Source organism: Schistocerca americana, unplaced genomic scaffold (genome assembly GCF_021461395.2).
Source record: "Schistocerca americana isolate TAMUIC-IGC-003095 unplaced genomic scaffold, iqSchAmer2.1 HiC_scaffold_569, whole genome shotgun sequence".
NCBI lineage: Eukaryota > Metazoa > Arthropoda > Insecta > Orthoptera > Acrididae > Schistocerca > Schistocerca americana.
The window spans coordinates 30995-43611 of record NW_025726312.1 but is presented as its reverse complement, the minus strand read 5'-3'; the positions used below and the strand labels follow the sequence as shown (position 1 = coordinate 43611).

The window sequence follows — 12617 nt, the reverse complement described above, 5'->3', positions numbered from 1 at the left end:
TAACGACTGCGTGAAACGCCGCTATCTCGTTACGGGTGCTACGGCAGACACCCTCTCGAGCACCCCGAAGACTTCTTGAGCCCTCGGCTGTGATGGGTTCCAGGCTGACAAAAGAACTGTCGTGTGTGCATTCGCGGACTAGAGAAAGGCTGAGGCAAGTTCGAGTGAACAAGGATGGACTCCTCGGGTCCGTCGTTTCCGTAGTGTAGCGGTTATCACGTCTGCTTCACACGCAGAAGGTCCCCGGTTCGATCCCGGGCGGGAACAGTATTTTCCTGCCTATGTCGTATTGTCCTCCAATGAGCCACGTCGTGTGTGGATCTGCTGCATGTCCCTTCGTTTTGCAAGTACCACATTTATTGAATTTTTGAGTTACGATGGCAACATCACTACAAGTTGTCTGTGAAGTAAAGTGCGCACAACCAGTTTCCGTGGTGTAGCGGTTATCGCGTGTGCCTAACACGCAGAAGGTCCCCGGTTCGATCCCGGGCGGAAACACTTTTTCATTACTTTAAGCAAGACTTACTAACATGCATCTGCTACCATCTGTACCCGAAACCTTCGTAACCGCCTTCACTCGTCGGACCCGAGTGTCAATTGCTCTCATCGAATAAGAAATTCATTTGATATTGACGGCGAGCTTTTTGCGCTGACTCAGCCACTGCCGTACGATCAGTTTGCACAAAACGCTAGTGCTCGTCCGGGATTTGAACCCGGGACCTCCTGCACCCTAAGCAGGAATCATACCCCTAGACCAACGAGCCCTGTGACACGGCGAATGCCAATTGTTGCAGTCCCTAGATGTCGTCCAGGGTGCCCTGGAAGTCTCGTGTACGCTGGCGGGATGGGGGCGGCGCGAATTCCCGCAGTCGGCGGCCTTCCTGGGCTATTGGTACCTTCATGTAGAGCTGCCGCTGGGCTCGCACTGCCTGCTGCTGAGAAAGTGATTGCTTTTGCTGGTATGACTTGCAATAACGACTGCGTGAAACGCCGCTATCTCGTTAGGGGTGCTACGGCAGACACCCTCTCGAGCACCCCGAAGACTTCTTGAGCCCTCGGCTGTGATGGGTTCCAGGCTGACAAAAGAACTGTCGTGTGTGCATTCGCGGACGAGAGAAAGGCTGAGGCAAGTTCGAGTGAACAAGGATGGACTCCTCGGGTCCGTCGTTTCCGTAGTGTAGCGGTTATCACGTCTGCTTCACACGCAGAAGGTCCCCGGTTCGATCCCGGGCGGGAACAGTGTTTTCCTGCCTATGTCGTATTGTCCTCCAATGAGCCACGTCGTGTGTGGATCTGCTGCATGTCCCTTCGTTTTGCAAGTACCGCATTTATTGAATTTTTGAGTTACGATGGCAACATCAGTACAAGTTGTCTGTGAAGTAAGGTGCACACAAGCAGTTTCCGTGGTGTAGCGGTTATCACGTCTGCCTAACACGCAGAAGGTCCCCGGTTCGACCCCGGGCGGAAACACTTTTTCATCACTTTAAGCAAGACTTACTACCATGCATCTGCTACCATCTGTACCCGAAACCTTCGTAATCGCCTTCACGCGTCGGACCAGAGTGTCAATTGCTCACATCGAATAAGAAATTCATTTGATATTGACGGCGAGCTTTTTGCGCTGACTCAGCCACTGACGTGCGATCAGTTTGCACAAAACGCTAGGGCTCGTCCGGGATTTGAACCCGGGACCTCCTGCACCCTAAGCAGGAATCATACCCCTAGACCAACGAGCCCTGCGACACGGCCAATGCCAATTATTGCAGTCCCTAGATGTCGTCCAGGGTGCCCTGGAAGTCTCGTGTACGCTGGCGGGATGGGGGCGGCGCGAATTCCCGCAGTCGGCGGCCTTCCTGGGCTATTGGTACCTTCATGTAGAGCTGCCGCTGGGCTCGCACTGCCTGCTGCTGAGAAAGTGATTGCTTTTGCTGGTATGACTTGCAATAACGACTGCGTGAAACGCCGCTATCTCGTTAGGGGTGCTACGGCAGACACCCTCTCGAGCACCCCGAAGACTTCTTGAGCCCTCGGCTGTGATGGGTTCCAGGCTGACAAAAGAACTGTCGTGTGTGCATTCGCGGACTAGAGAAAGGCTGAGGCAAGTTCGAGTGAACAAGGATGGACTCCTCGGGTCCGTCGTTTCCGTAGTGTAGCGGTTATCACGTCTGCTTCACACGCAGAAGGTCCCCGGTTCGATCCCGGGCGGGAACAGTATTTTCCTGCCTATGTCGTATCGTCCTCCAATGAGCCACGTCGTGTGTGGATCTGCTGCATGTCCCTTCGTTTTGCAAGTACCACATTTATTGAATTTTTGAGTTACGATGGCAACATCACTACAAGTTGTCTGTGAAGTAAAGTGCGCACAACCAGTTTCCGTGGTGTAGCGGTTATCGCGTGTGCCTAACACGCAGAAGGTCCCCGGTTCGATCCCGGGCGGAAACACTTTTTCATCACTTTAAGCAAGACTTACTAACATGCATCTGCTACCATCTGTACCCGAAACCTTCGTAACCGCCTTCACTCGTCGGACCCGAGTGTCAATTGCTCTCATCGAATAAGAAATTCATTTGATATTGACGGCGAGCTTTTTGCGCTGACTCAGCCACTGCCGTACGATCAGTTTGCACAAAACGCTAGTGCTCGTCCGGGATTTGAACCCGGGACCTCCTGCACCCTAAGCAGGAATCATACCCCTAGACCAACGAGCCCTGTGACACGGCGAATGCCAATTGTTGCAGTCCCTAGATGTCGTCCAGGGTGCCCTGGAAGTCTCGTGTACGCTGGCGGGATGGGGGCGGCGCGAATTCCCGCAGTCGGCGGCCTTCCTGGGCTATTGGTACCTTCATGTAGAGCTGCCGCTGGGCTCGCACTGCCTGCTGCTGAGAAAGTGATTGCTTTTGCTGGTATGACTTGCAATAACGACTGCGTGAAACGCCGCTATCTCGTTAGGGGTGCTACGGCAGACACCCTCTCGAGCACCCCGAAGACTTCTTGAGCCCTCGGCTGTGATGGGTTCCAGGCTGACAAAAGAACTGTCGTGTGTGCATTCGCGGACTTGAGAAAGGCTGAGGCAAGTTCGAGTGAACAAGGATGGACTCCTCGGGTCCGTCGTTTCCGTAGTGTAGCGGTTATCACGTCTGCTTCACACGCAGAAGGTCCCCGGTTCGATCCCGGGCGGGAACAGTATTTTCCTGCCTATGTCGTATTGTCCTCCAATGAGCCACGTCGTGTGTGGATCTGCTGCATGTCCCTTCGTTTTGCAAGTACCACATTTATTGAATTTTTTAGTTACGATGGCAACATCAGTACAAGTTGTCTGTGAAGTAAGGTGCACACAAGCAGTTTCCGTGGTGTAGCGGTTATCACGTCTGCCTAACACGCAGAAGGTCCCCGCTTCGATCCCGGGCGGAAACACATTTTCATCACTTTAAGCAAGACTTACTAACATGCATCTGCTACCATCTGTACCCGAAACCTTCGTAATCGCCTTCACGCGTCGGACCAGAGTGTCAATTGCTCACATCGAATAAGAAATTCATTTGATATTGACGGCGAGCTTTTTGCGCTGACTCAGCCACTGACGTGCGATCAGTTTGCACAAAACGCTAGGGCTCGTTCGGGATATGAACCCGGGACCTCCTGCACCCTAAGCAGGAATCATACCCCTTTTTTTTTTTTTTTTTTTTTGTTTTTTTTTTTTATTTTTTTTTGGGCCTCCCTTCTCCCCACACAGCCCATCCATACGCTCACCTTTTTGTGCCTTCTTCGGCTAGCTTCTACGCTTTTTTTGGAGATTTTTTTTATTTTTTTTTTTTATTTTTATATTTTTATATATATATTTTGCGGTGGTATATCTCAGGATCACTACCTCTCAAGCTCGTCTTCACTTAGTAATGGCATGAATGTTTCCGTGTCGTTCTGCTTTCATCGATGTTTGAGTTGCATTGAAGGCTTGATTTAATGTTGTCATCTCTTAGCGTTGAGAGTATGTTCGCCGAGATGGCCGCCGTGCTGTTTCCTTGCAGTTATTCACTAAAGTAACTGGTGTGTTCCTTGAGTTGGTGGAGACAAAATCAACAAGAGCATATGTTTCTCTTTCAGCATCAGAGATAATAAGGAGAAAATAAACTTCCGTGTTGAGGAAAAAACGGGTATCTGGAAAGAAATACTGCCTCGTCTGAGTGAAACTTCATCAAATAAAACTATACGTGTCTTCTGGGGAACGTAAAGAAACAGAAATAAATATTGGCTCCACAAGTTTAGCATCCTGTTGCATGCTGCTTCTCTTCGGCCTTAGGTGCACACATGGTACCAACCATGAAACAATAAAGTCCGGAGAACTGACAAAGAGATACCCTGATAATAGAAGAAAGAAATAAAAATCAATAATCGTACTCAATAGTTCGCACACTTAAAGTTTTCCATCAATCAAAGCAACGGTGAGAAATTTCTGAAATTTTTCTTTATATTTGCGTAATCGTTTGATCGCGTAATATTCGGCAATAAGATACATATGAAAATCAGAAAGTGTAGGCGTTTTAGTTGTCAGCATATAATAGAGGTACTGTCCAATTAACCAGGTATAGCTATTATTTTTAGATTTCGGAAATAATTGCCAGTCCGGGTGGAGTATATCCTGCAGTTGTATTGCGGATGGCGACGTTCTATTAAGAAGAGCCAGTTTCATTCTCGTCCAGTTCCGGATTTGCGTTTGATCTCTGCAGTATAATATGTGTTGCAACGTTTCCACATGTCCACATGCGTCGCAAGTCGGCGTAGGCCGTAATTGGATCTTACACAATTTCTCTCCCGTGGGCATCACCTCGTTCACAACATCATACCACAAGGAACGTACTCGGGAACGAAGAAGAGGAGTGCTGATATTCATCCAAATTTGTCGCCAGTTCTTGCCAGGATACTTCATTTCAATAGAGTTATTCTGTTGCCGATTCGTAAATACACTGTAGACAGCCGCAGCAGTGAATGTTTGCAGGTGTTGATGCACATAGCTGGACTCCACGTAATATCGGCGAATATGAACGAGCTCGGGATGGATAGGTCCAACATTTATCGGTGGCGTCATATCCTGTGGTCGTAACTGCTGGAATAGACGTGCCGTAAGACCTGTCTGACTACATCGTAAGATCCTTGATGTTCGAGCTAGAAAAATCGCTAAGCACTGTAATTCAACATCTTTAAGGGCTAGACCACCTTTATAGTGAGGTAAAGCGGTAGCCTTGAAAGCGACTTTAAAAATATTACCTCGCCAAACGTACCAGCCTGCAAGAGCTAAAATTCTGTTTGCAATATCGGTAGGAATAGGGAGAACAGCGGCAACATGGTAAATCTTGCTGAGAACATAATAATTGACGAAATGTGCTCTCTGAATCCTATCTAAAGACCGCATATTGTGCTCTCGAATCAAAGCTCGAAGGACGTTGAGCTTCTGTTCCCAATTCACTCTCACCATTTCCCGCGGATTCGAAGTGAGAATCAAACCAAGGTGCTTGAGTTGGTTGGTTGCCTCTAACCAAACGGTGTTCGCAAAGCGAGCCTGCGGACCTAAATGCAAGACTTTGGATTTCCGTTCGTTAAGGCGTGCACCGCAGGCGCTGGCATACCGGTGTACAAGCCGTCGCACGGTGTCGAAATCTTCGTTGTTGTTGATAAGGACGCTAATATCGTCCGCATAGGCATGACAGACGGTCTTTGTATTCAGCGTTTGAAGACCCGGTAAGGTGACGCAAAACGTCTTCAGTAGTGGCTCTATAGCAATGGCGAAAAGAGTCGTAGAAAGCGGGCACCCTTGTCGCAAACCTTGTTGAATGGGCACAGGGGCTGTTAACTGGCCGTTGAATTTCACGCGGGAAGACGTATTGCAGATACAGTTGCTTATTATCTGTACGAAATGCTGGTTGAAACCCAGTTTTTCCAGCGTTCTGAACAGAAATCCGTGGTTAGTCCTATCAAATGCCTTATCGAAGTCAAAAAAGACTATTGCCAACGTGGTCTTGCAAATCCAAGTCAAATATGCAATATCTCGGTATTCGCACAGGGCGTCTATCATTGATCGGCCAGTAACCACGTTCATGTGATATGAACCAAGAACTTTACGAAGGACTGGCTTGAGTCTGGCATTGATAATCCTAGTAAAGATTTTGAAATCTGCGTTGAGTAGGGTGATTGGTCGTAAGTTATTGAGTGAAGTCCCCGGTGACGGTTTGGAGACTAAGACTATCATGCCCTCAGTAAACTGCGATGGAAGAGCAGTATTCATTAACAATTCATTATACATGATAGTCAGTTCGTCGCCGAAAACATCCCAGTACCGAAGATAAAATTCAATCGGCAAACCGTCTAAGCCTGCAGCTTTTCCTTTCGCCGCAGACGTAATGATAGACTTCACTTCGAAGTTAGTTATGGTTGCCAGGAGCTGTGCGTGGTCGTCCGGATCCACCGATGCCGTAATGTTAGACAAAAATTCCTCTCCCGCCTCTACATCTGTGTCATGCAGTGAGTAAAGTTGCCGGAAATGATTCCGAATAAAAGTCTTAAGCTCGCCTTGCTCATCATAAACACGACCTTCGTCATCTGTCAGTTGAGTAATGATTTTTTGTCTGCCCCTTTTAGCTTCCCGTATGACGTGGTACAAGGACGCAGACTCATTAAAGGTGTCATCGGAAGAGCGTGCCCGGACTTGGGCTCCTGCCAGAGACTCCCGAACCAAAGCGGTGATTTTGGCTTTGGTACGTTTAATGCGAAGGAGATTGCCAGGCAGTGCAGAGGAATCGTTATACAACTGGCGGAGAGCGGTAAAATAAAACTCCAACGTCTGTTTCTTCCAGTACGCCTTAGCCCTGGCAAACTGACAAATACATTTCTTTATGTGCGGCTTCACTAACTCCGTCCACCAATGAACACGCTCCCTATATCTTTGTCGTCGCTGGAGGCACCATTGCCACGTTGCAATAAGATCCTTCTTCAGGTCGCCGTCGTTCAACAGGGCGACGTTCAGTTGCCAGACGCCTCGACCCAAAAAGGTTTTCTGCGAGACATGCCGAAGCGTGATGTGATACGCACAGTGGTCGCTAAAATTAACAGGCCATATTTCACAATCCCTGGCAGCGCTTAAAATGTCTTTAGATACATAAAACCTATCCAGACGACTAGCGGAGGCAGCGGTAACATAAGTACATCCGGCGACCTGCGGGCGAAGTGAGCACCAGGTATCTTGTAAGTCCAGCCCATCAATTAAATCTCGCAACTCCAAACAAAAATTAAAATTCGGACACTGGTCTTCTCTGCGTACAACACAATTAAAATCGCCGCCCAATAAAATCCTCGAACAACCACAGGATAATAATGGTACAATTTCATCGCGATAAAATACACTCCTATCCCTTCGGCCTGTAGATCCAGTCGGGGCGTAGACGTTGATCAAAAGCAAATCTTCGAATTGTACGACAATCCCTCTACCCGTTTCTAAAACCGCTCGAGGTCGGCAAGTGATGCCCGCTTTGTACAAAATTGCAGTCCCTGCCTCATCGCCGATATTGATGACGGCCTCATAGCCCGTGACATTCCCGACCTTGGGTGTGACGACTTCTTGTAAGAAAACGATATCGATATCGGCGGCGTACATATAGTCAGTCAAACACTTTAATTTGACATCAGATGTTATTCGATTTATATTAGCAGTTGCAATTTTGTAATCCCGCATAAGAAAGGGCAATACAATGTTAATGCGTATCGTCGGCCCAGGACGGCTGCTTGCTCGACCCCGGCGAGGGAGTGGTATCGATAAATGCATCGGGTCCAGAACTGTCGACATGCATCACCACATCGGTCTCCTCTGAATGCTGCACGACCTGTACTCCATCGTCTGTAACGATTCTCTCACATTCATCGGTCCGGAACTGCTTGATTGTACGTTGCAGTTTCTGTTCAAGAGTACGAGTTTCCTCGTCACTCTGCTTACGGACCGATTTCTTTTGTCGTCCTTTCTTCTGAGGACGGACGTCCTCAACGTGTTCGTTGATGTCGGGTTTCGCAGCGGTAAGAGTAGCACCCGCGGGAGACTGTTCGTTGCCGGAAACTGCGCTTAGCGGAGAAGACACTTCAAGGGGATGGGAAACTCGCGGCTGGTTACCAGAGTCCTCAGGTGGAAGACTCTCCGCAGATGGGTGCAGATGTTGATCGGGCAATCCTGGCGGAAGTTCCACACGGACCACGCCAGCATCAGAAGGGCGCGAATTTCCGGCCCCGTCGATTGCATAGTTTTCCACGTCAGAATCAACGGGCATTCGGCTCGCCGTAGCTGTGTTTACATCGGCGGCGGTCACGTCAGGCACAACCTCAGCCGCGTGCAGCTGTGGCGCGCTAACGACAGACGGACCGACAAGGCTCTCGGCATACGTCGGCCTATTGCCATCCTGCCCTGCTACAAGGGCATCGCGCTGTCGCAAAACACGACGCACTGGTTTAGCACGGGGACACGCGGCCTTCAGATGGTCCGTAGAGCCACAAAGTACACAAGTACGTGGTTGCCCCTCGTACATAACGAGTGCCCGGAAGCCTTGTATCACGACATTCGACGGGATATGCTTCGAGAGGTCAATTCGCGCTACCCTGACACCATTATCCACATTGAAGTGTTTAAGTCCACTCCACTGCTCTTGGTGAATGTCCAATACGTTCCCATACTGGGACAGACATTGCCGAATACGTGCAAGTTCAATTTCAAATGGTAGGTTGAACACACGGACCGTGCGCAGACCTAACCCAGCATGGGTAACGACAACTTTACAAATTTCACCATCAGAATTAACGAACTCGGCAGTACCCTTAGTTAAGTCCATTACACGTAAACAAGGCTCGTCACTAACAAGTTTCACGTAGACAGCATTCGCCAGGAAATCGTATGAAAATCCTAAAACTTCCTCGTCTTTAAGACTCAATCTGTCGAAGAAGAAATCGACTAATTCGTGGACCTGTGGTCGGCTAAAACCGAACGGGAATTGGAAACGCAACGTGTAACGGCGTAACTGATCATCCATGGCAAAGGCCATGATGTACTTACAAGGCCCAACCAGCTGCAGGCGCCGCCAAACAAGCGCGGAGCGAGCACTCCGGCACGTCTGCACACGGCCGCTGCTGCGGCGGAACTCGACCCCTAGACCAACGAGCCCTGTGACACGGCCAATGCCAATTATTGCAGTCCCTAGATGTCGTCCAGGGTGCCCTGGAAGTCTCGTGTACGCTGGCGGGATGGGGGCGGCGCGAATTCCCGCGGTCGGCGGCCTTCCTGGGCTATTGGTACCTTCATGTAGAGCTGCCGCTGGGCTCGCACTGCCTGCTGCTGAGAAAGTGATTGCTTTTGCTGATATGACTTGCAATAACGACTGCGCGAAACGCCGCTATCTCGTTAGGGGTGCTACGGCAGACACCCTCTCGAGCACCCCGAAGACTTCTTGAGCCCTCGGCTGTGATGGGTTCCAGACTGACAAAAGAACTGTCGTGTGTGCATTCGCGGACGAGAGAAAGGCTGAGGCAAGTTCGAGTGAACAAGGATGGACTCCTCGGGTCCGTCGTTTCCGTAGTGTAGCGGTTATCACGTCTGCTTCACACGCAGAAGGTCCCCGGTTCGATCCCGGGCGGGAACAGTGTTTTCCTGCCTATGTCGTATTGTCCTCCAATGAGCCACGTCGTGTGTGGATCTGCTGCATGTCCCTTCGTTTTGCAAGTACCGCATTTATTGAATTTTTGAGTTACGATGGCAACATCAGTACAAGTTGTCTGTGAAGTAAGGTGCACACAAGCAGTTTCCGTGGTGTAGCGGTTATCACGTCTGCCTAACACGCAGAAGGTCCCCGGTTCGATCCCGGGCGGAAACACTTTTTCATCACTTTAAGCAAGACTTACTACCATGCATCTGCTACCATCTGTACCCGAAACCTTCGTAATCGCCTTCACGCGTCGGACCAGAGTGTCAATTGCTCACATCGAATAAAAAATTCATTTGATATTGACGGCGAGCTTTTTGCGCTGACTCAGCCACTGACGTGCGATCAGTTTGCACAAAACGCTAGGGCTCGTCCGGGATTTGAACCCGGGACCTCCTGCACCCTAAGCAGGAATCATACCCCTAGACCAACGAGCCTTGCGACACGGCCAATGCCAATTATTGCAGTCCCTAGATGTCGTCCAGGGTGCCCTGGAAGTCTCGTGTACGCTGGCGGGATGGGGGCGGCGCGAATTCCCGCAGTCGGCGGCCTTCCTGGGCTATTGGTACCTTCATGTAGAGCTGCCGCTGGGCTCGCACTGCCTGCTGCTGAGAAAGTGATTGCTTTTGCTGGTATGACTTGCAATAACGACTGCGTGAAACGCCGCTATCTCGTTAGGGGTGCTACGGCAGACACCCTCTCGAGCACCCCGAAGACTTCTTGAGCCCTCGGCTGTGATGGGTTCCAGGCTGACAAAAGAACTGTCGTGTGTGCATTCGCGGACTTGAGAAAGGCTGAGGCAAGTTCGAGTGAACAAGGATGGACTCCTCTGGTCCGTCGTTTCCGTAGTGTAGCGGTTATCACGTCTGCTTCACACGCATTCTGGCTTTAGCCGTCGCCGCGGTCGGACGTGCTTGTTGCTTGCTCCGCACACGCTTGCGCAATCGCCGGTGTTTTGTGTTTACGTACAGCTGTCTGTGCATTTTCGTAGTGTTATTGCATTTAGTGGTCCTGATAAGTGTTTTTGAAGTGTTATTGTCCACTCTCCGTTTCGTTCTTCGTCGCGATTTCGGTTTGTACCGGAATTTCGTCGGCACGGAAGATCATGTCTGACACCGTCAGGAAGAATACGTTAGTCTTCTCGTTCGAGAAGGAAACCCGGCCGGTCCAACCCACTGCACTGGAGATCCATGACTGGCTCACAGAGGTAATCTGTATCAATTCTGACTCTGTTCACACCACGCAGTTAGATGCTGAAAAATACTGTGTTTATGTTAAATTTCTGAACTCCGTGACTATCGATAAGTTAATTGCAAAATGGGGTAATTCTGTTGAATTTGTTCATCGAGATGGTTCCAAAAGTAATGTTTCTGTACGAAAAGCTGATATCATGTACACCAATGTGAGGATTTTGAACGTTCCTATCGAAGTTGACAATCAGTTGATCAAAGACGCTCTATCTAAATATGGGGAAGTTAAATCCATCTATAACGAAAGATGGTCGAAGCTGTACAAGATACAGTGTTATAATGGCATTAGGTCCGTCGAAATGGAGGTGAAAGCCAATATTCCGTCCCATATATCTGTTGCAGGTCATAAAGCACATGTTGTTTATTCTGGACAGGAGCGTACGTGTAATATTTGTAACGAGACAGGTCATTTCAGACAAGATTGTCCACGCCGTGTTTTTGTCCTCCGGAATAATCTAACACAGCGTCAAAAATTGACCCTTAGCGACGTCTTACCAAGCAACAACTCCCCTCCTTCTGCTAATGACAGTGGTGCAGGTACTTCTACAATGCCCGCTGTAACTAACACAGAGTTCCCACCTCTGCAAGTAATAACAAGTCACCCTTCTGTTCCCGAATGCGATCTTCAGAATAAGAAACGACCGTTGGAGGTGACTGATGACGGCTCGGACGGCGAGTCCTCCCGCAACTCCCCCTCCACCCGCAAACAGAAGCAGTGTGACGCAAATGTGTTAGAGGAAACAGACAGTACATGTATGGAAATGACGACAGCGGCTAAGACAACCCAACCGCTGTCGGCTGCCGCACAGGTACCAACCGACCACAGAGGCGAAGCAGTAACGGTTGTCGCGGCGACGGACGTGCCGCACTCCGAACCCCATGAGGTGACGGAGCAGAACCGCATTCACGAACTTACCGACCCCCAACCAACCGATTCAGTCAGTGCCCTGGAGTTAGTGCCGGAAGGACAAGGAAGTGGACGTCATGAACAGGACACTGTTGAGGCAGCTTCGGTCTCTACGGTGGTGAAGATAGACACCGCGAAGGACGGCGCGTTGAACCACGATGTCCAAAGACGTAGACTTAAACCGCAACCTAATCTCAAAGCTTCCCGTAACCAAAGCAAACAACACCCTGGACAAGATGACGCAATGGCCAAGAATGTCCTGTATGAAATTATTACGGAAAAACCTAAGGATGTACCTTCAAGTACCATTACTGATGGAAAGCCCCTCTGCAAAGCTAAAACCCGAGAACTTAGGAATACTCCACCACACTGAGGATCACCATTCACCAAAAAAAAAAAAAAAAAAAAAAAAAAAAAAGGGGGGAAAAAATATCGTTGAACCGCTGTACGTTCTGATTGTCCTATTGTCTTAGTCATTTTTCGGAGGAACCAAACGCAGTGGTTCATGTATTTTCCATACTCATAGGTATTTCTCTGTAGATTATTCTTGCAGGTGCTTGTTGAAGTGGAATATTTTATCCCTTCTAGAAGCGACACAGCTCCCTGTTTTTATCATTATTTTACAATTTTTTTTATTCCTTTATGTACATTTTTATGTAAACTAAATGTCCCAGGCGTATACTTTTGCCACTATCAATATTAACAGGATTACATCGACGACTAAAATTGCGGCGCTCA

At 49.1% G+C, this 12617-nt stretch overlaps 14 non-coding genes across 14 annotated transcripts; 10 read left to right on the top strand and 4 right to left on the bottom strand.

The window, feature by feature from the left end:
• The first annotated feature begins 194 nt into the window (after nucleotides 1-194).
• Nucleotides 195-267, top strand: Trnav-cac. Its single transcript has one exon. It is a non-coding gene; the product is annotated as a tRNA-Val (tRNA).
• A 158-nt stretch (nucleotides 268-425) lies between these two features.
• On the top strand, nucleotides 426-498 carry Trnav-aac. Its single transcript has one exon. It is a non-coding gene; the product is annotated as a tRNA-Val (tRNA).
• A 193-nt stretch (nucleotides 499-691) lies between these two features.
• On the bottom strand, nucleotides 692-764 carry Trnap-agg. The gene has a single exon. It is a non-coding gene; the product is annotated as a tRNA-Pro (tRNA).
• Nucleotides 765-1166: 402 nt separating this feature from the next.
• On the top strand, nucleotides 1167-1239 carry Trnav-cac. Its single transcript has one exon. It is a non-coding gene; the product is annotated as a tRNA-Val (tRNA).
• Nucleotides 1240-1397: 158 nt separating this feature from the next.
• Nucleotides 1398-1470, top strand: Trnav-aac. The gene has a single exon. It is a non-coding gene; the product is annotated as a tRNA-Val (tRNA).
• Nucleotides 1471-1664: 194 nt separating this feature from the next.
• On the bottom strand, nucleotides 1665-1736 carry Trnap-agg. The gene has a single exon. It is a non-coding gene; the product is annotated as a tRNA-Pro (tRNA).
• A 402-nt stretch (nucleotides 1737-2138) lies between these two features.
• On the top strand, nucleotides 2139-2211 carry Trnav-cac. The gene has a single exon. It is a non-coding gene; the product is annotated as a tRNA-Val (tRNA).
• Nucleotides 2212-2369: 158 nt separating this feature from the next.
• Trnav-aac lies at nucleotides 2370-2442 on the top strand. The gene has a single exon. It is a non-coding gene; the product is annotated as a tRNA-Val (tRNA).
• Nucleotides 2443-2635: 193 nt separating this feature from the next.
• Trnap-agg lies at nucleotides 2636-2708 on the bottom strand. The gene has a single exon. It is a non-coding gene; the product is annotated as a tRNA-Pro (tRNA).
• Nucleotides 2709-3110: 402 nt separating this feature from the next.
• On the top strand, nucleotides 3111-3183 carry Trnav-cac. Its single transcript has one exon. It is a non-coding gene; the product is annotated as a tRNA-Val (tRNA).
• Nucleotides 3184-3341: 158 nt separating this feature from the next.
• Trnav-aac lies at nucleotides 3342-3414 on the top strand. The gene has a single exon. It is a non-coding gene; the product is annotated as a tRNA-Val (tRNA).
• Nucleotides 3415-9589: 6175 nt separating this feature from the next.
• Trnav-cac lies at nucleotides 9590-9662 on the top strand. The gene has a single exon. It is a non-coding gene; the product is annotated as a tRNA-Val (tRNA).
• Nucleotides 9663-9820: 158 nt separating this feature from the next.
• Nucleotides 9821-9893, top strand: Trnav-aac. The gene has a single exon. It is a non-coding gene; the product is annotated as a tRNA-Val (tRNA).
• Nucleotides 9894-10087: 194 nt separating this feature from the next.
• On the bottom strand, nucleotides 10088-10159 carry Trnap-agg. Its single transcript has one exon. It is a non-coding gene; the product is annotated as a tRNA-Pro (tRNA).
• Between the last annotated feature and the right edge of the window lie 2458 nt (nucleotides 10160-12617).